Source organism: Amblyomma americanum, chromosome 1 (genome assembly GCF_052857255.1).
Source record: "Amblyomma americanum isolate KBUSLIRL-KWMA chromosome 1, ASM5285725v1, whole genome shotgun sequence".
Lineage (NCBI taxonomy): Eukaryota > Metazoa > Arthropoda > Arachnida > Ixodida > Ixodidae > Amblyomma > Amblyomma americanum.
Window position 1 is genome coordinate 286,953,988 of NC_135497.1, and position 21,229 is coordinate 286,975,216.

Below are 21,229 nucleotides of genomic sequence, written 5' to 3' on the forward strand. Positions count from 1 at the left end.
ACGGGTTGTAGAAGTCACCATTACTTGAGGGAATAAACCTTAGCGATCGGCTCCTGCACGCACGAGATATGGACACCGGTTGAGCAAAAGGAAAAAAGTATCGAACACTTGCTGACGTTTTGTGAGAAGGAAATACACACCTACAGCTCGAAATCCACCTCCACCGTGGAACCTTACGGCTGGGGACGTGGCCCTGTTAAATAACGGCACCGTACTCTATGTACTATAAAACGCCGTCGCGCATAAAAAGAGGAAAGCAGCTACTTTTCTCTCTTAAACAGGCGTTTACTTCGTATTCATGTAAACGCGACAATAGACATGCACCTACCTTCGGCGACCTGCTCCGACCTCTAATCCACTACGGCCAGAGGGGGGGGGGGGGAGCTCCGCAGGAAAAATCCACCGCTGCGGAACCTTACGGCTGGGGACGTGGCCCTGTAAAAGAACGGTGCCGTGTTCACTATGGACAATAAAAAGTCTGTACGAGCACAAAAAGAGTAAAGCAGCTACTGTACACCCTTAAGCAGGCGTTTACTCCGCCTAATACCGCCAGAGGGGAGAAATACCGTGTTCACTCCTGCTTCGGCAGAGAGTAGATTTAAATAAGGACCCTCCTGGCACTCGGAGGGTACATAGTGTCAGTCTCACATCTCGCCGTGAACCTCCTTGCTTTCACGCTCTCTCCTTAATTTACCCCTCCCTCTGCGTGTGTGATTGGCAGAGCACGCGTGTACGTGATGCATCGCACAGCTAGCGGCCTGTTTCACATTTAGCACCAGAAAAGGACGAACGCTTCCAGCGCACGCGTGAAACAGTCGCGTCGATTGCGCCAGCGATTTGCGCAGTTATTACCGAGTGACTTGAATACAGTTTTACATTAAAAACTGATATCACAATTGTAGCACTAAAGAGTGAGGAAAGTTCGCGTCTTTTAAATACGTCGAGGAGTTCTGGTCCTCATGGGGGGCGCTCATAAGCAGTGATGGACATGTTCTAGGAGAAAGCCGAAAAAGGTGAACGTCGCTACTTTCTCAGTATCCCTATAATCAACGAAACTACATTCACAGCAGAACAAAGGCCATATGTCTCTCTAATTAATGTCGTCCTGAAGCAGTTGTGGGCACCTTACCACCGAAAAATTCCTGATTTCAACCGCAAACCTAACTTTCTGCCGCCTTCTGCTACGCCTGCCTTCTCTTGGAAATCATTCTTTTACCATACCGGGCCATCGGTTATCTTCTCTTCGCATTACATTCCCCGCCCATTCCTTCTTGATTTCGACAAGGATGAAAATAACTGGAGTCTGTTCTCTCACCCATTCTGCCCTATACCTGCCTTTTCACGTTGTACCAATCTTCTTGTCATAGGTCGCTGCGCTGCCGTTATTTCAAATCTTTTCGTAAGTTTCCACCCCGGATGCGTGTACTGGCAGCGTCCTTCATCAACTCTCTTACTTGCAAGATACAACTGCTATATACTATCCTTTAATGACCCGGGAGCACCTGCCAAATACACTCCACCCCGTTCTAATTCCCCTACCCGAAGGAGGATCTAGAAAATCCAGTAACTGGTAACCTGAGAGTGACCACCATACGCTCTTAGAAAAAAGGTAGTAGTGCTTAATAACTTTGGGGTAGTAACTCGTTGCCACGTATGTTACTACCCTGTTAGTAAACTGGAAGATTAGTTACAGTTACTAATCCATTGAGTTGGTAACGGCTGCTACCCGCAGTTAGTAACGGGAAGCTTGTAGTATTTACTAAGAAAATGAATAGAAACTTTCGCATATGTTTCTTAATTTGTGCATACTGAAAAAAAAAGCTACATAGTCAGTTTGACTAAACCCCGAAACCAATCAGAGCTGTCAGAGCGTGCTCGCCGTAAATCACACACTTGGGTTTAGGCTCATAGCGCACTACATGTACAAATTATGCGAGGTGATGGCATCAACTTTACCGGGCACAAACAGAGGTTCAGAATGCAAGAAAAACAGAAACAAAAAAGAATCACACACGCGCACTGGGCTTGCACAGGTAAATCTTTCTCAGTCTTATAGAATCCGTAAATCTGACTCTCAATTACGGGCTAGTGGCTCTTACCCGTTGAGCTAAAAAACCAGCGTTAATTATGAAGTTGAGATCGTAGAAGCAGCTTAGTCTAACTAACCGCACGCCCCTGCAGAAATGTTTAATGAAAAAACCAACTTATTTGCACGACAGTCTGCATAAGTCATATTCTTTGAGTTTATTTTATGGCTAAAGGAGCGGTTATCAACTGGGTAGTTACTCGCGATCAGAGTTAGTAAGAAGGTAGCAAGGGCTACGTTTACTAACTCTACCTTGAAGAGGGTAGTAAATAGTAAAACGCAGTCCGAGTTAGTAACTGCTGCACTTACTACCTTTTTACTACCCTTTTACTAACTTCTTTTTTTAAGAGTGTGTGCCTAGGTAGTATCAGGCAGTGAAAAGTTAGTAACGATGCAGTTACTAACATTTTGCTTGCAGTTGTTAACAATGTACTAAATTTGATTTAATGGTGTAGGAGGTGTTAACGTGATGTCACGGGCGCCATTTTTCTGTCCAGCGGTTAACTTCGTAAGTGCAGGCTGGGCAGGACAGTACAAATACCTCATTACATGTCTAACTGCAAGTTTCATTAGGTAGCGCTATAGCTGTGTCGAAAGAGGCGCGAGTCAGGGCAAAAACTTGAACATCTGTTGGACTGCACCATGCATAGAAGCTTCGCGTGACAAACGCGCAAGCCATTCTGCACTGAATCGTGGTGCCTTGCAAAAAAAATCAGAAAATAAACACCCTTGTACTACGCTGTTGTCAAGACGTCACACAGCACACTGGCACCTTTTCCGTTTTGCCTCCATCGGAACACGGACGCCGCGGCCGGCATTGAACCTTGGATCTTGGGCATTGTATACGTGAGCAAGTGGTACACCTGCACCTTTTTTCATGTTGATTACACATGGGCTAAAGAGCAGGCCATATAGAATCACTGAGCGCTACGGACGCAGAAATTCAGTGTGCACAATTTGCGCGCAGTGGTTTCACGAGTTGAGAAACGTGGCTCACTGGGCATGACGCGTTTTTTTTTAGTTTCGTTCACAAATTAAGCCCTCTCACGCAATTACATCGTTTTTAATCGAATCAGTCACACAAAACCTGTTTCAAACACAGCATTTCCTTTTGCTCTCATTGTCCCTACATTTTTGAAGCGAAAAGCTTCACTACGCTAGTCAACACCGCGCTTCGCGCGAGCCGGCGTATGTCGGAGCGCGAGTGACGTCACGCAAGGCGCAAGTGGCCGCCGCCGACTCCGTCGCCTTTTCTCTCTCGCTTCCTAGTCACACCGAGCCACAGGTGTTCCGCTACTGCTCAGCGCCGCGCCTTTGCTCAAAATGCAACTTTTAGTTTTCATTTTTCTCGTCCTTTTTTCCTCCCTCCTTTATCCCTTCCCTCACGGCACGGTTCGGGTGTCAACCGAGATATGTGAGACCGTTACTGTGCCATTTCTTTTCCTCAAAAACCAAACAAAACAAGTGAGCCTACGCCGTTCATAAAATTCATTTGCGTTGACAACTTTGCAAAGGCTGTTCATTTTCACGAAAGGAAAGGCGCACAACCAGCTCCGTGTGTCAGTGGAGACTTCAATCTCGCTTTCATGTACATGGCGTTGGTGTCAAAAACCTGCTTTGATGGCGTTCCGCTCACTGGATAGGCAGTGCGCCCTCCCTGCAACCCTGGGAGGTCGCATGCAGTTAATGGTTGATCGCGAGAGATTGGTCACCAAATGAACGCTGCGGCCCAGGTATTGCTGCAGTGCCGAATGTCAGCACAGCGCTGTCAGTGCTAATTCATTAATTCCGCATCTTTCTCTCACCACGAATCAATGCATGAATGAGGCGTCCACATATCCAGTGAGCTAGTTATGCGACCTTCCTTTGCTCAAAGCGATCGCCATCTAGAACAATATCAACGCCAACGCCAATGAACACTATGAACGCCGATATCTTTCGCTTTGAGTATGCTGGATTAGCTGAGCTAATACCCATCATTTTTTTTCTTCTAAGCGAAAGCTTTATTGGCCGCAGGTTGAGCAGTTTTGCGCGATTCCTTTAGAGCCGTGCTGCGCATACTCGAGGAGTAGTGACGACCCACTGCCCATTTCTCTCTCTCGCTTCCTTGTCACAACTGCGCATTCACCACTAGTAGCACCGAGCCACAGGTGTTCCCCGACTGCACAGCGCCGCGCCTTTCCTCAACATGTAACTTTCAATTTTCAGTTTTCTCTTTCTTCTTTCCCTCCCCCTTTGATCCCTTCCTTTACGGCGCGGTTCGGGTGTCCACCGAGATATGTGAGGCGGTTATTGAGCTTTGCGCACTCGCCGCGTCATCTGGCATAAAGTCACACCGCGCCGCGCGGCTCGCCGCCGCCGCCGCCGTTTGGTATGACTCAATGAAAGGAGCCTAATAAAATTGGTGCAAGCATACATAATCAGTCGACTCAGCTACGCTACACCATACCTTAACATCCGGGCCCCAGAAAGAGATAAGTTGAACTCAATAATTAGGAGGTGCTAGAAACGAGCATTAGGAATACCCATAAGCACCTCAACGGAAAGACTCCTAGCTATGGGGATACACAACACGCGGAAGGAAACGGCCGAGGCGGTCAGAACAGCTCAGCAGGAAAGACTTAGCCAGACTTATACAGGCAGAGCCATTTTAGGCATGGTAGGATTGCAGGCAGACAGAGGCATGCAGCAAAAACAAGACATCCCGAAGGATGTCAGGGAACATCTCAGAATAGACCCACTTCCGAGAAACATGCACCCCACCTTCAACAGTGAGAGGAGGGAAAAGAGAACCGAAGCCCTCATGAGACGCTTCAACGAAATGATTAAGGAGACGGTAGCATACACGGATGCGGCGAGCGGTAGACTGGGAGCAGCTGTAGCCTCAGTGGTGGATGGCAAGGGTACAGCAATATCAGCAGCTACGATACGCAGCCGCAATTCGGAAGTAACAGAAGAGGTAGCAATAGCGCTTGCTTGCGTGGGAACAGAGGCAAACTATATAATAAGTGACAGTAAAACAGCCATCTACCATTATGGAAGAGGTAGAGTCGCATCAGAAGCGGTGCGGATTCCAACGGGGAAAAAGATGAATAGAAAAATTAGCCTAATACGGGCACCAGCTCATACGTCAGTACCAGGCAATGAAGCGGCGCACCTTCTAGCTCGCGATCTCTACCTCCGAGCAGAAGCGGAACCGCCAGATTGCAAGAAACTAGACCAGAGACTACAAACATACACAGAAATCATAGAGAATTACAGACTGCAGAGAAGAACTGTCCCTCCTCCGGACAAGGAGCTCGGGAACAGAGAGGCAGTAACCTGGAGAAGGCTACAGGCCGGAAATTTCATAAACCCGGTATGGGCGTCACACGTCCTACAAGACGAGGACATAGAAGATAAATGTAAAAAATGTGGAGAGAGGGGGACCCTCGACCATATAATTTGGCAGTGTGTACGCTCCCCAGGGGTGAGGGAAGGAATAGATAGTAGAGAAGCCTGGGAAACCCTTCTGCAAAGCGCGGACCCCGCGACCCAGAAGAAAGCCATCCATCTGGAGGCAGAGGCCGCGAAGAGCCAACAACTCTTTGCCTGCATCTAGTCGCGGAGGCCCTGGCCTCTGCCCCTAGGCCTGCGCGCCATGGGTAGGGAGTAGAGGGCCTCCATTTCTGATGGAAATAAAAGTTTTTCGAACTGGAACTCGTCGTTGCGCTCGCCTCCGCTCGCTTCGCCAGCTGCGTCGCGTGCCTGATAACATGTCGCAGGATTGAAAACGAGAGCTCGCGTGCGCCGCAACCACATTGTGCCGTCTTAATGCGATAACAACATAGCTACACAATCAGACTAGCCTGGACTTGTAATCAAGATTAACCAACGCTAACATGCCATGCCTTACCTTTCGCTAAGTATATCCTGGCATAGCCGAGCTAAACCAACTAAGCCGCAGCGTTCATTGCGTGACAACCTCACGCGATCAACCATTAATTTAACCGCCACCTGCCAGTGTAGGCGCGTTGCCTGTCTAGTGTGCTGAACGCACTCAACGTTACAGGCCAAGCCGCGTCTACTTGCCCGATATACTGCAGCTTTCGCTCTCTAACTATATTCAGCAGTAGTTGAACCGCAGCTAATATTTTTATCATTAGGAATTCTGTTGTATTTGTGTTTATTTTTCGTTTCTTGTTATTTTTCATTTATTTTGTTTTATTTTTGTACTAAGTAAGCCATCTCACGCATTTACATCGTTTTTCATCGAATCGGTCGCACAAAACCTGCCTCAAAGAAATCATTTATTTTCATCATTTTAATTAACTAATAATTCATCAACCAAACTTTTCCCATTTCTAGATCTACACACGCACTATAACACAATCTAACTTTTGCTCACTAATCTCCACAGAACGACATAATTGTGCGGACAAAATTGGCGGTTACTTTTTGCTGACACGACATAACAATTATTGCTTTCGAATTAATAAGGGTCGTGACAACGCGGTGCGCTGAGGCTGTTAGCAGACGCGAGCAGACAGCGCTGCTTGCTCCTTTCACATGACTTGCAGGCCTCAGAAGCCAATGAAAAGGCACCAGAAACGGTGGCTCAATGATTAGGGCACTCGGCCGAAGTATCCAGGAACCTGCACCAAGTTCTTCGAGCACAGTGTGTGCATTGCATCGCCTGAGGTTCCGATAAGTTCAGCATTACTACGGCAACAGCCATTGCCGGTATCCCCCCCCCCCCCGAGCTCGGGGTCTGGGAAAGGCCGATGAGTGAACTCTGAGGCGCCTGCAAACACACACGTTGTTGCGCCCAACAACTGCAAAATATTTTGATCCGAAAGTGAGCGGGCGACGCACAGTAGTTGGTGGCGTCCACCTATTACCCCGCCGCGGTGGCTTAGTGATTAGGCGCTCTGCTACTGATCTGGAGTTCCTGGGTTCAAACCCGACCGCGGAGGCTGCGTTTCGATAGAGGCGAGACGCCAAGAAGCCCGTGTGCTGTGCGATGTCAGTGCACGTTAAAGATACCCAGGTCGTCGAAATTATTCCGGAGCCCTCTACTGCGGCCCCACTTTCTTCCTTTCTTCTCTCACTACCACCTTACTCTCTTCCCTTACGGCACGGTTAAGGTGTCCGCCGATATGTGAGACTTATGCTGCGCCATTTCTTTTCCCCCAAAATCAATTTTTTTTCATTGTGGCGCCCACCTACAAATTGAGGAAGTTATGCGCCTCTTTTCTCAAAAGCATATACTGCAAAATCCACGAACGCTATCACCTTGCAATGCCGTTCCGTGGACACCCTGGCAGCGCTGCAACACGCTGTCGCGCTCCACTCTTAAAGGCAAAGCTTAAGCGTCCCTCCAATTTGTTCGCGTTCCGCCTCCATCGAAAAGCGGCCGTCATGGTTTGGGGGCTCGGGTACTGAGCCCGAGTTCCGAGTTTGAACTCGGGCGTGGTGGTCATCAGGCGCCAGCAAACACTTCGGAACGCGAACGAAACGCTTCCGGCGTGCTCAGTCCTTCTGGATAGCCACAGTCAAAAGCCACCGCGCGGCAACGCAAGTATGGTTTGCGCTAACATATTCATCATCATCTCGCAATTCGTCACACGAATTAAATGGCTGTGCGTTTGCCAATGCTATTGGCGCCCTCGTTCTTAACAGGCCTCACCTGGTGTGCTTGACGCGACCGGATAGAAAACGAACATGAAAATAAATTCAGGCGCCAACATGGCGAGGACTTCGGTTGAAGCGACGCAGGCGTCATAGGCAACCATTGCTGCCACGTGAGTGCTTAATAATAAAGTAGCGCAACCAGTGCATAGAGGCTGGTAGTGACACTACCTGCTGCGTATACGGGGCAACAAAATACGGCAAAGTACGCACCCATAACAGAATAGGAGTGAAAGAATTTAAAAGAAGAAAAAGGTCCCGTAGTGGATGTCACCAGAAAAATTTCGGCCACAGGGGGACCTTAAAATGCACTGAAATCGGACAAGTGTCCTTACTTGCACACTCAGACCATCACACGATACACAGAAGCCGCTGCCCTACAGGCCCCAGTAAGGTAAAGCCCCCAATTAACTAGCTTATAAACTAGTTTTTTGAGCGGCTTTACAGTAAGGTGCCTCGGTGTAGTGCACCGCCCGCATCGAGGCACCCTAGACCTGAGTAGGGTAGAGCCGATTACGGAGGTCCTTCAGCAAACTCTACAGCTCTGCCAGGACGCGTACACCTGAAAAGCGATGTGCGCCTCAAAAACGCATTTCTAAAAAAATGAATGGTCTGCTAGGTTCCCGGGACGCTTCTTAGCAAGATCTTTTGACGTGTGGCGCGCTGCTCACACGACGACAATGAATTTACTACTCTGGACAGATGGATCGACTCCATCCCGCACTTGCATGCCTTATCAGGCAGAAACGCGGCACTCTCTCTGCGTACATGGTGCAGCGCGGTCCTAAAAGCAGTACCAAAGCACCGAACACGTACGATACAAAAGCGGCCACTTACCAGCGAGCAACGCAACGAACCACATCCGCGACAGACGCTCCTCGATGCACGGCTACTGCAACATGTTCTGCGACGGTGTGGCCTCTCGTCTTCGTAGACAGCTACTGCAACGCGCACTGCAATACAGACTGCAGAAAAAAAAGAAGCCAATGTGGCCTTGTTCTATTGGTTTTTCCAGCTTTCGCTCTCTCCCAAGCATCGCTCGCATGCCCCAATACGGCGCACACACGAACGCCGCACGTGACCTCACGACACCGACTGATCCTATCAGACGACACTGCGCTGCGCGTTCCCGCCCCGCTCTCTCTCTGTTGAAGCAAAGAAAAAAGGAAGAAACCATAAGCAAAACATTGTTAATTGTAAATTGGTTTTTGAGGAAATGATGCGGCGCAGTAATTGTCTCGCATATCTCAGTGGACACCCGAACCGCACCCTAAGGGAAGGAAGGAAGGTGGGAGTGAAAGAAGAAAGAGAGAAAGAGGTGCTGTAGTGGAGGACTCCGGAAAAAAATGAAAATTGGTTTTTGGGAATCCGTTACTGCTGCTAGAAAGGCGCGCGCTGCGTCTCTGCCTAGCTCTCCCTCAATCAGTCTCCACCGCAGTTCTGTACTTGGAAGCTCGTATTCCCGATCTTAACTTTCGTTTTCACCTGTTAACTGTCAGGACTTTTTTGCGGGGATTTGAGTCGCCTCCTGGTGTAGCTACTATTTTCGTCTCCCACCCAGCCCTTTCTCTCACTCCTCATTGGCCAAGGGTGGGCCTACCTCAGGTTGTATTTACTCAGAATCTTTTATCCAATATTGGTGTGGATCTCAGTTTTGTATGCAGAGTTTGTTGGGCAGAATCCCCTGTGGATATTACTTTGGATTTTATTTTCCCACCAAATGCCAAGCATCTACCTGCAGGGATATTAACTGGAATCCTCTTGGATAACCTTGGCCAGTACCCGCAGCATACTGTAATTGATAAAGATGCGTCTGGGGTCGCCAGGAAGGCAGGGGTTGGTATTTTCTCAGAGTCTCTCTCGTGGAGCTTTTCGGTCACAGTCCCGGATTACACAACCATATTTCTAGCAGAGTTTATGGTCCTGGGGCTAGCCGCTTTGGCAATTCCCACAACTGTTTCTCAGGTGATATTCCTCTCAGATTGTCTCTGTATTGCTGGCGCTGGAGTCCACGCGAGACGCTTTTTTGAGACGCTCACTAAACTTTTTGATTCCTGGATGGATGAAAGAGGTGCGCTTCGTTTGGATACCAGGCCTCTGGGGTATTTTACAAAATGAAGCAGCAGACTTTTTGGCAAAAGCAGCTCTAAATGCACCAGTTGCCAGTAGCGTTCCTAATCTTGTTCCTTTTGAAATCACTCGATTTCAGCGTTTTCAGTTTATAACCGCCGCATGTAACGATACCTTACTCTCTACCGTCGACTACCAACATCTCATGTACCCATGGAAGACTCACGTGTGTAAAACCCGGCAGTGTGAGGTAACGATGACACTCATGCGGTACAGGATTCCCCGCTTAAATCTGTACTTATGTAGATGCGGGTTCAGTCCCACAAACCTTTGTGCGGCTTGTGGTGAAATAGAGACATTGGAGCATTTCTTGCTCTCTTGCCGGAGGTTTGCACACCAGAGGAGAACACACCTAGAAATTCCCATTACAAAATTGGGTCTCACCTTGTCGGTTTCTCTACTCCTCTCTTTCGACAGGGGTTTTGCATTGCATCAAGTTTGCCAATACCTCCACAATTATATAACAGCTATCGGCAGATTCCCTTGCTAATTGTTTAAAAAATTTCCGCATTCAAAAAAGCGTTTGGGTATTTTCATGTCCTTAATTATTTAATTCTCAGATATTCTCTCCCGATATTTTGTTTCTTCTTTTTTTAAGTTACTCTGAAATTTCACCCAAGGCACAATCCTTAGCTTTACTCCGGTTTTTCCTATTCTATGCGGTCGCCCCACTGAACCCTGGCCAGTTCGCCGTCTTGGGTATGTGTCATGTGACCAAGGCAACAACAACAACAGCAACAGCAGCAGCAGGCTGACTACGCACACTGCAGGACAAAGGCCTCTCCCTTGTGAACCTGAAGGCCATTGGCTGACAGGCGCTTTTATTAGTACTTATGCAACTGTCTCAAATTAAGCCTGTCCTGTGCCATCCGCAGCCACTTTCCGATGCAAAATTTAATGCGCCCACAACTCTCTCAGGTTTTCCATGACCTCGGCGCGACCGCCTCAAATCGAGCTCCCTCCAATCTGCCCCAACAGGCTGGAAACTTTGCACATTGCCCAAAAATATCTTCAAGATCGTTCCCGCCTAGTTCCCAGCTTTCACCCAACGCCCATATTTTGGTAATCGGACCGTTTTTAAGCACTGAACGATCCCTTGAAGATACGAAGTGGCACCCGCCACGGTAAGCCTACCGCCGACGCCGCGTCCGCCACGCCACATCCTGTGCAGGCGATCGAAGTCACCGAAGAAGGCGTTACGCTGGTCACGATTCTGGCCTCACCACAAGCCTTGCCAGCTCCCGTATTGCAAGCTACCCAACATGTCTCCACTTCAAAACGTAGAAGACCCCATTTCATTCAGCACGGTTATGTACGGCCGTAGAACCCGCAAGCTTCCCGAACCAACCCGCCATCGACACACGCTCATCTCAGTTGGCTTTCACCTCCCTGCCTCACTCGCGTCTGCATCGGTGAGTCATATCTTCGACCTTATGACGTCCACCGCCCACCTCACTGACCACGCACGCGCTGAAATCACTGCATAACCGAGAGGACAAAAGACTTCTAATTATTCGGACAAACTCCAACGACACTGTGAAACGCCTTCTCAATGTTTCATGAGTCCCCGGCGTCTCAGCGTCCTTCGACGTCTAATCGGGCCCCGGCGTCTCATCTTAAAACGGCTTCTCATCGGAAACTGGCATTTCATCGCTTTCTAACTCGAATCCTCACCACCTAATCCCGTACGAACGCACAGCCGTTAACGCTGCCTGAGGAATGTTCCGGATTGACCGCACCATGCCCTGTCCTAACTCCTGGCCGGCATCCCTTCTCGCACCAATACCATCATCGGCGTACGGATGATGAGAACCACGAACACCGTCCTTGTTTCTTTTGAGGGCCGCACCGTCCCAGGAACAATCTATTTCGAACAAATAGCGTAACGCCGCTACCCACACCGTCCTCGTGCATTTTGCTGCCTTCGCTGACTTCAGCATGGGCACAGGAAGTTTCAGTGCCCTTCCACCCAAGCACACTGCCTTACCTGAACCACCACCTACCCTTCTCCATGCGAACGCTGCCCATCCCTGTGCGCCCTGGTGCCTGCGCTGCCATAAGGACCATGTTAATTACCATCGCCGAGACCTGCCCGGTCCGCAAGCAGCAGGGCCAGGCTCGAGCGCAGCCCTCTACAAAGGCAAGACCTTGGCACAGGACCTGTTAAAACGCCTACCATAAAGGCTGTTTCAGCGAACGTGTTATCTCGACTACTGAGCCGGAGTTCCCGGGTTCGACCCCGACCGCGGCGGCTGCGTTTTTATGGAGGAAAAACGCTAAGGCGCCCGTGTGCTGTGCGATGTCAGTGCACGTTAAAGATCCCCAGGTGGTCGAAATTATTCCGGAGCCCTCCACTACGGCACCTCTTCTTCTTTTCTTCTTTCACTCCCTCCTTTATCCCTTCCCTTACGGCGCGGTTCAGGTGTCCAACGATATATGACACATACTGCGCCATTTCCTTTCCCCAAAAACCAATTATTATTATTAATATTATTATTATTATTATTAACGTGTTATACACACACGTCCGCCCGCCTAACTTTCTGCCGCCGCCTGCTACACTTGCCTTCTCTTGCAATTGGATGTAATTGTCCAACAGATGTAGGGAAGGTTGTAGCCTTCCAACCTAGAAGACAGCCAGGAGTCCCTGGACCTTATCGGCGGCTTCAGCCAGTCGGAAGGTCTTCAGTTGGACCTCTGGATCGGAGCTGGGATGTAAGGTATCCCATTGGTCTAAAAGGTTTACGCTTCTTCCCTCCCTTATGAACGGACAAGTGCAGCAGACTGCACTCTCAATACTGAACAAGAACCGTCAACGTCATTTTTGTCCCGACCCCGCCGCGGTGGCTCAGTGGTTAGGGCGCTCGACTACTGATCCGGAGTTCCCGGGTTCGAACCCGACCGCGGCGGCTGCGTTTTTATGGAGGAAAAACGCTAAGGCGCCCGTGTGCTGTGCGATGTCAGTGCACGTTAAAGATCCCCAGGTGGTCGAAATTATTCCGGAGCCCTCCACTACGGCACCTCCTTCTTCCTTTCTTCTTTCACTCCCTCCCTTATTCCTTCCCTTACGGCGCGGTTCAGGTGTCCAAAGATATATGAGACAGATACTGCGCCATTTCCTTTCCCCAAAAACCAATTATTATTATTATTATTTTTGTCCCCGGCCGCATGGTCAAAATGGGAGGGAATGCCGCTCCTCGCAAGCATGCCCTAGCGCTTATCCGTGTCTCTCCCGCGTCTGATGAGACCGCGGAACACGATCCTCAACCAGAGACCACTTACGAAGAATACCTTGAACACCACAAGTTGGCGAGGCACCCACACCCTCTGCCGCACTTAGACCTAAGCAAGACTGAGGAACACAGACGCAGACACCTTCAAACGAATACCCGTAAATCTAAACCTTTAATAATAATAATTGGTTTTTTGGGGGAAAGGAAATCGCGCATTATCTGTCTCATATATCGTTGGACACCTGAACCGCGCCGTAACGGAAGGGATAAAGGAAGGAGTGAAAGAATAAAGGAAGAGAGAGGTGCCGTAGTGGAGGGCTGCGGAATAATTTCGACCACCTGGGGATCTTTAACGTGCACTGACATCGCACAGCACACGGGCGCCTTAGCGTTTTTCCTCCATAAAAACCGCAGCCGCCGCGGTCGGGTTCGAACCCGGGAACTCCGGATCAGTAGTCGAGCGCCCTAACCACTGAGCCACCGCGGCCTAAACATTTCGTATCCCACACACTATGAATCGTAATGTCCGCACTGTGGAGAAATAGCCTCGGCTTGTCACATGGTGTGGGCTTGCCAACTAAATCCCGCTATCGACAACTATACCAAACCCAGACCCGTGGCAGTGGGAGGCCATACTTCTCAGCGGAGATTCTGATCAGCCACACAGACTGGCGCGCAGGGCCCTCGAGGCAGCGCAAGCCAGTGGACTGTCGGAATAGGGAGCCCATTACTAGCAATAAATAGTTTTCCTCCTCCTCCCTGAGAGGGAGCCCGATGGCATACAGTGTTCCTGTATATGCTCCCGCAGGGAGCAGAGTTGTGCGAAGGTCCGCCATCATATTCCAAGCTGTGCGGGACAGCCACCGCTCGTGCGTGCAGGGGCTGCGTTCATGGGCTCGCTGTGTAGAGCGCTCGGGCTTGTTTTTTTATTTACGTACAAATTACACTCGATCGCAATTTTTAACCATAACGCCAAAAACTCATCTTGGATATGCAGAGGGTGTGCATACAGCAATAATCGCCAAAGGTTAACAGCAAATTGGAGTCCTAAGAAATTCTTTTCTTTTTTTTCTGGAACAAGTAATTTGAGTTGAACAAGCAGTCTCGATTGTTCCCTTTGGAACAGCGTCTGTCCCGTCCTGTCTTCCTCTGTGCGCGTCTTAAGAAAAAAAAGTACAGTGATGAATTTATTTTTTCACACCTAGCACCGCTGCGTGTTCTGTGCGAGTTATGCGCGGAAAATATTAAATCGCATCTCCATTGAATTAAAATGATTCTGCAGCTTGTTACAAGCAAGCAGAGTAAAGCTTGAGTTGAACAGACGAGTCTGGCCTTACGAAAAAATTCCATACTCAATTGCTTGCTTAAAACATTTCACAAAATGTACCCCGTTGTTAAATGCCGTGGAATAACGAATCTTTAAAGGTTTTGGTCATAGGGGTTTAACGTCCCAAAGCAACTCAGGCTATGAGAGACGCCGTAGTGAAGGGCTCCAGAAATTTCGACCACCTGGGGTTCTTTAACGTGCAGTGACATTGCACAGTACACGGGCCTCTAGAATTTCGCCTCCATCGAAATTCGACCGCCGCGGCCGGGATCGAACCCGTGTCTTTCAGGTCGGCAGCCGATGGTCATAACCACTCGGACACCGCGGCGGCAATCGTTAAAGGAACTTGAAAGTACTCTTTCTCGTTAATAATATTAGCTTACCTAATTTTTATTTAAAGCATTATCTTTTGATTTGTGTTAAATAGTTATATTTCGTCGCGCTTAACGCGGCCCATTCTTAAAAGCCACTTTAATCTCCGACGCATTTCAGCCGCCGAACTTCCAAATGGCAGTTCGTAAAACGCTTTGCCGTTTCCAGTGCAGTTGCTGCAGTTTGGCGCACTGCACGCAGTAATAGCTGACAACTGCGTGGCTCACTGCCACAGCAGAGCCCCACACCTGACGCCACAGGTGTGCACGGGAAATGTGTGTAATGTATCCGACAGCATGGACTCACGTGAGGCGTCGAGCTGACAAAGGGTCGCTCGGCACTGCACCTGTGAAGTCAGCTGCCCCGCGGAAAATTGAACACCTCACGTCACGAATATCGTGTGACCGCCTATCGGCGAATGTCGTTCGGAGCGGCGAGGGAAAACAGACGCGCAACACTGCTCCCTGCGGGAACATACATAGGAACACTGTTTTCTGATGATGTGATTGAGATGGGAGATAATAATAATATTTGGTTTTTGGAGAAAGGCAATGGCACAGTATCTGTCTCATTTATCGTTTGGACACCTGGACCGCGCCGTGAGGTAAGGGATAAAGGAGGGAGTGAAAGAAGAAAGGAAGAGAGAGGTGCCGTAGTGGTGGGCTCCGGAATAAATGAAAATTGGTTATTGGGAAAGGAAATGGCGCAGCATCTGTCTCACATCTCGGCTGACACTTGAACCGCGCCATAAAGGAAGGGATAAAGGAGGGAGTGAAAGAAGAAGGGAAGAAAGAGGCCCCGTAGTGGAGGGCGCCGCAATAATTTCGACCACCTGTGAGACAGTCGTCATTGCCTTTCCTTAAAACCAAGTCTATTTCAGTGTCCTTCCCTTACGGCGCGATACGGTTGTCCAGACAGATATATGAGACAGGCTTATTTACTTTCCTTGAAACCAAATTTGATATCATTTCGCACCCGTGAGCGAACCTTGGTGAGCCTCTGTGCATTCCAAGAACAGACAGGCTTGACGTCCCGTCTGTTCTCCGCCAGGTAGTTACACGCAATGACCGAACGCTCCGTTACCTTAGACGATTAACTGGACGCCCCACTCCAGTTGTAGTCAACATAGTGCTGTGCGCGTGCGTTTCTATTGCTCCATCATGAAGTAATCGCGCGCACAACCTGGACACATTTCTTATTGTGTAAATAGTTGGTGTATATTACCTCTCTCCCTGTCCTCTCTTCCTGTCCCCTCACCTTTTTCATTTCATTTCTCCATTCTGCCTGCTATCCTTTATTTCCGCTGCCTCAGCTCAGGTGCTTCAGTATCGATGGCAGACGCCGGGGCTAGCAAAAATCTTTTCCTTCCTTTTGTAGCGGGAGCTACACTAGGCTCTCAGTCGAGCATTTCGCGGTACATGCGAGAGGAAAGTTGTGCGCATGCGCCGCTACCATAGCAACCAGAGAGGAGCAGTGGGTGCGCCGCGCGCTTTCCGGTACATGGGAGAGGAAAGTTGTGCGCATGCGCCTTTACCATCGCAACCGGAGAAGCGCATTGGGTGCCCCTCGCGCTTCGTCGCCGCGGCCGCGTGCTCGCTCCACCGTCGAAGGTGAACGTGACGTCAAGCGGATGTGCGCATGCGCCGATACTATCGTAACCAGAGAGACCTCACTGCTGCGCCGCGTCAGTCACCACCGCCTCGCCGCACGCCACTCTATCACCCGAAACGCGCGCCGTCGTATTCGCAGCATTGCGTATAAAAGGCGGATATGTAATCGGCGGCTGTATCGCAACGCTTAATATGGATGCACAGAAGGAGTGTCCAGCCGGTGCTAAACGGCAGTATGGACAAGAGAACAATAACTCTTCCGATCCTAAAGTTGTCGCCTGGCAGTTGGCTACTCAACAAACACAGAATGGGCGTCAGGAAGCGAAGTGAGCAGCGGAGACGCCTGAACAGACCGAGGAACGCCTTGCCAAACGGAGACGCCAGACTGCCGAGCGTAATAGACGCCGCATAGCCGCCGACATGGAACCTATTGAAGGCGTCAGTCAACGGGAACCAACCGAAAAGGATGTGAAGGCCCGTCGTCGGACTGATCACACCATTCGAGTTTCCGAAAGTGCATCTGCGACCCGGACATTTGAAGCAGACTTTGTGAGCAATCCGTCTGGACACATTTGTAGTGTGTGCGACAGACTGTGGCACCAAAGGGCTTGACACCAGTGAGTAATCCAATGTATGACACTTTGCGTTTGGCATTACCAGAACAACAAGCTCAGCCAGGGAAACATACCTCTAGCTGCGTATATCCGGGCATAGCGGAGCTAAGCCACTGCCAATTTTTATTATTTTAATAAAACCACTTACTACATACTACTTACTACTTACTTTACGGACGCGGTTCGGGTGTCTACCGAGAAATGTGAGACAGGCTTCATTTCTCATGGTTTGACCTCTACCTACATTCAAGGTGAAACTTGGCGGAAATTCTTCAAGCGCCGACCAATCGTTTAAATAAATTGACGTTTCGTCCCCGGCTTACGGGGGGCCTTGTTCAAAGTCATTTTTCAACAAAACGTCATTTTTTAAACGATTGGTGGACACTTGAAGAATTTCCGCCATGAACCTGCCTGACCAGACGGGATTCCGTCGAACCCTGGATTTCAAGGTGAAACTTGCGGTCACACTGACCTGTATCTACATTCAAGGTCAAACATGCGGCCCCGCTGACGGCTCGAAAATCTCGCGTAGTGAAGCTTTATGCTTCAACAAATTAGCTGCGGTTCAACGACTGCTAAACTTGGTGTTACGATGTTCCCGGGCGGCGGCACCGTCGCTCTAGTAGTGAACGAGACGGTCGTGCCATTCAGAAGACACCAAGTTTATTCACACTCGTGAATATAAAGAAAAGTCAAGGGGAGAGGTAAAGCATGATAGCGATCAAGGAAAGAGTGCGTACTAGAGGGAATGGCTTTGTCGTCCAGTTCATGGGTTACAGCATTTCTTCACCCTTAGTAGCCAAAACGCACGACAGGTTTCTTTGATCGCGTGGAGCGCCGTAGCTGTGGGGGTTGCGCTTCTGGTATTCTCTCGGATGTGTCGGCCGGCCTGGAGTCCTTTATAACCGGGCAACCTGATGTAGGAGGCTTCGACAGGTCGACGGCTGCGGGGGTCTCAGCTGTGCTCCGTTTACGAACTTGATCCAAGTGGCGGCGGACAAGCCCGTCCGGAGTCTTAACATCCAGGAGGCGAGCGCCGGAAGTAGCTTCCACAGTGCCCGGGGACCACTTATCGCCGGCCCCGTAATTACACACGTACACATAGTCACCCGGTGCAAAATTCCAGCCCGAGTCATTCGCTGCTTTGACAGGGCCGGCTCTGGAAGGAAAAGACATGTCCAATCTTTTACGCAAACGGTACCCTAATAGCATCTCTGCAGGAGAAGGGCCTGCTTGATGCGGTGCGTTTCGATAATTGCACAACAGCCGGGCCAACGACGTTACGAGGCAAACGCCTCCTATCTTCTTCAAACCTTCTTTGACTGTGCGCACGGCTCGCTCGGCTAGGCCATTACTCTGGGGGTGATATGGAGGTGTTCGAATATGTGCGATTCCATTGCGCTGCATAAACTGCTCGAACTCCCATGCTGTGAATGGCGTCCCGTTGCCAGACACCACCGTGTGTGGTATGCCGAAACGGCTAAATATTGTCTTCAGGGCATTTATTGTGCTGTGAGAGTTCGCCTGCGACACTGGAACCGCCTCAATCCACTTTGTGTGGGAATCGACGACAACCAGTATCATTTTCCCCTTGATTGGTCCGGCATAGTCGATATGCAAACGCGACCACCTTTCTCGTGTATCGGGCCAATTTACTGGTTCTTTCGCCGGAGGCATCGGTGATGATTGCACGCAGTTGTGGCATGTCACAGCAATGCGCTCGATGTCTTGCTATAAGCCGGGCCACCAAAATAATGACCTGGCTTTTGCCTTCATAGCGGACACACCCTGGTGAGCTGCATGTAGTAGTCTTAGCAGCTTCCCTCGCGCATCTGTTGGCACTACAAAGCGATGAGCCCAGTAGAGCATTTCCTCAGTAACAGACAGCTCATGCCGCTTTTTGTAAAAATCTGCAATTTCTGTCGTTTCAATGTCAAAACTGTGCGGCCAACCTTCCCGTGTGTACTTGCGTACCTGTGCTAGTACCTCATCATTGACGGCGAGTGCTTGAAGCTCCTCTAATGGCACGGCTGGCTGATACCACTGGTCCAGGGTCAGTACGATTTGGGCCTCGTCTTCCTGGTCCGCTTCCTCCTGCAATGGTTGAGGCAGACGGCTCAGAGCATCGGCATTGCACATGAATTTTCCAGGCTTATGTTGCAACCGATATCGGTAGGCCCCGAGTATGATGGCCCATCGCTGAATGCGGGCAGCGGCCATAGCCGGCGTTTGCCGGTCCGCTTTTAGGAGACCCAACAATGGCTGATGGTCAGTTACCAGTGTGAATTGCCTGCCCAGCAGGTAATCTCGGAATCTCGTGACACCGTAGACAAGAGCCAATGCCTCCCGTTCTATCTGTGAATAATTCTTTTCTGCGGCAGGCAGCGTCCGAGATCGGTATCCTAAGGGCTGATACTGTCCTTCAATTCGATGGAGTAGGGCCGCTCCCACACCGTAGGGTGACGCATCACACTCCAAAAATAGCTCTCTTTCAGGGTGGAAGTGAGTCAGCACCGGAGCGGAACACAAATCGGCTTTAGCTTTCCGGAATGCATCATCTGCAGGCCCATCCCAAGACCATTTGGATTTCTTTTCCAGAAGTCGGTATAAGGGGCTGAGAAGCGTGGACAGATTAGGCAAGAATTTGTTATAAAACGTCAGCCTGCCCAAAAAGGACCACAGCTTCGTAACATTCCGAGGAGTCGGAGCCAGCTGAATTGCCTCGACGTTCTTCTCCGACGGGTGCAAACCTTCCGCGTCAATTCTATGTCCTAGATACGCAACGGACTCCTCGCCTAGTCGGCACTTGTTTGCCCGGAGCTTGATGCCGTATTGTCTGAAGCGCTGCAGAACTGCTTGCAGGTTCGTATTCGGCTTGTCCTTCGCATCTGCTATTAGGACGTCATCCAAGTAGGCTTGAACCCCGGGAAGGCCTTGCAGGACATACTCAATTGTTCTTTGAAAAATCGCAGGTGCGGATGCAATTCCAAATGGCAGTCGATTGTAACAGAAGAGGCCCTTGTGAGTGTTTATAACCGCTAATTTACGCGAATCGTCGCCTAGAGGGATTTGGTTGTAGGCATCGCAAAGATGCTAAACTGCTGTCCACCGCAAAGTGTAGCGAAAATTTTGTCTACTACGGGTATCGGATACCTTTCCATTTCACAGACTGGGTTCAGGGTTACTTTAAAATCACCCCAGATGCGAACTGTTCCATCGCTTTTCAATACGGGAACCACCGGGGTTGCCCATTCTGCATAGGAAACAGGCGAAATGATGCCCCTGGCTACGAGTCCGTCTAACTCGGCGGAGACCTTATCTAGCAGAGCGAATGGAACGTTTCTTGCCTTGCAGAACCTTGGTGTTGCTCCGTCCTTTATATGTAGCCGTGCGGGTGGCCCCTTGATAAGTCCCACGCCCTCCGTGAAAAGGTCAGCGTACTGGTCCATCACGGGTGCAGCTCCTTGACTTTCCAGCTTCAATTCGGCTGACTGCGAAACGATGTGAAGAAGTGGTGCCCCTTGTATCTCGAGTTTCTGCAATAAGTCACGGCCGCAAAGGCTGGGACCTTCGCAGTTTAACACTACGAGCTTGCAGTCAGCAGTCACTGACTTATAGGAAGCTCGCATTTGCAGACCGCCAAGTACTGGTAGCTTTCCAAGGTAGCATGAAAGGGTCAACGCAGCCTCACAAAGCGGTGGCCATTTATGACGATGGGCTTCGTATATTGCTTTGGGCACCACGCAGACAGGCGAGCCTGTGTCGATTATCATCTTCAGTGAAATTTCATTCCACGTGACAAGCTTCCGTAGGTTCGGAACCATACATTCATTGCTTTTTACTGACCATATCTGCAATGCATTGCTGCCGCTATCTGCACTTTCCGCTGAACATTCGCTTATCGCCAAGGATCGGTGGGCGGAAACTGTTCGATAGCATACTCGCGCCAAGTGACCTTGTCACCCGCATTTGTAACATCGGCGCATTCGCAGCGAGCACGCTATGGTCTGGTCTGATGCCCCGGTCTGCCACAGCAGCTACATTGTTGCGATAACATGCTCGGCTTATTCCTTATTATTGCGGGTTCCCCTTCCCGCTGAAAGTTGAGCCCACAGACGGCGTCACCTTGCCTGTTCATCTGTAGCGAACCAGGGTCTGCGCTTTCTCCTGCTAGAGCAAGTGCTTCG

At 49.9% G+C, this 21,229-nt stretch overlaps 2 long non-coding RNA genes across 3 annotated transcripts in view; both read right to left on the reverse strand.

The window, feature by feature from the left end:
• Positions 1-8,675, reverse strand: part of LOC144097784 (uncharacterized) — a 37,264-nt gene extending 28,589 nt beyond the window's left edge. For both annotated transcript variants that reach the window (XR_013307097.1, XR_013307098.1), the window contains exon 1: positions 8,594-8,675. This is a non-coding gene — a long non-coding RNA (uncharacterized LOC144097784). The remainder of the gene's footprint in view (positions 1-8,593) is intronic.
• Positions 8,676-18,079: 9,404 nt separating this feature from the next.
• Positions 18,080-19,458, reverse strand: LOC144097794 (uncharacterized). Its single transcript, XR_013307099.1, has 2 exons — positions 19,017-19,458; positions 18,080-18,201 (listed from the first exon to the last, which is right to left on the reverse strand). It is a non-coding gene; the product is annotated as an uncharacterized LOC144097794 (long non-coding RNA).
• Positions 19,459-21,229: the final 1,771 nt, after the last annotated feature.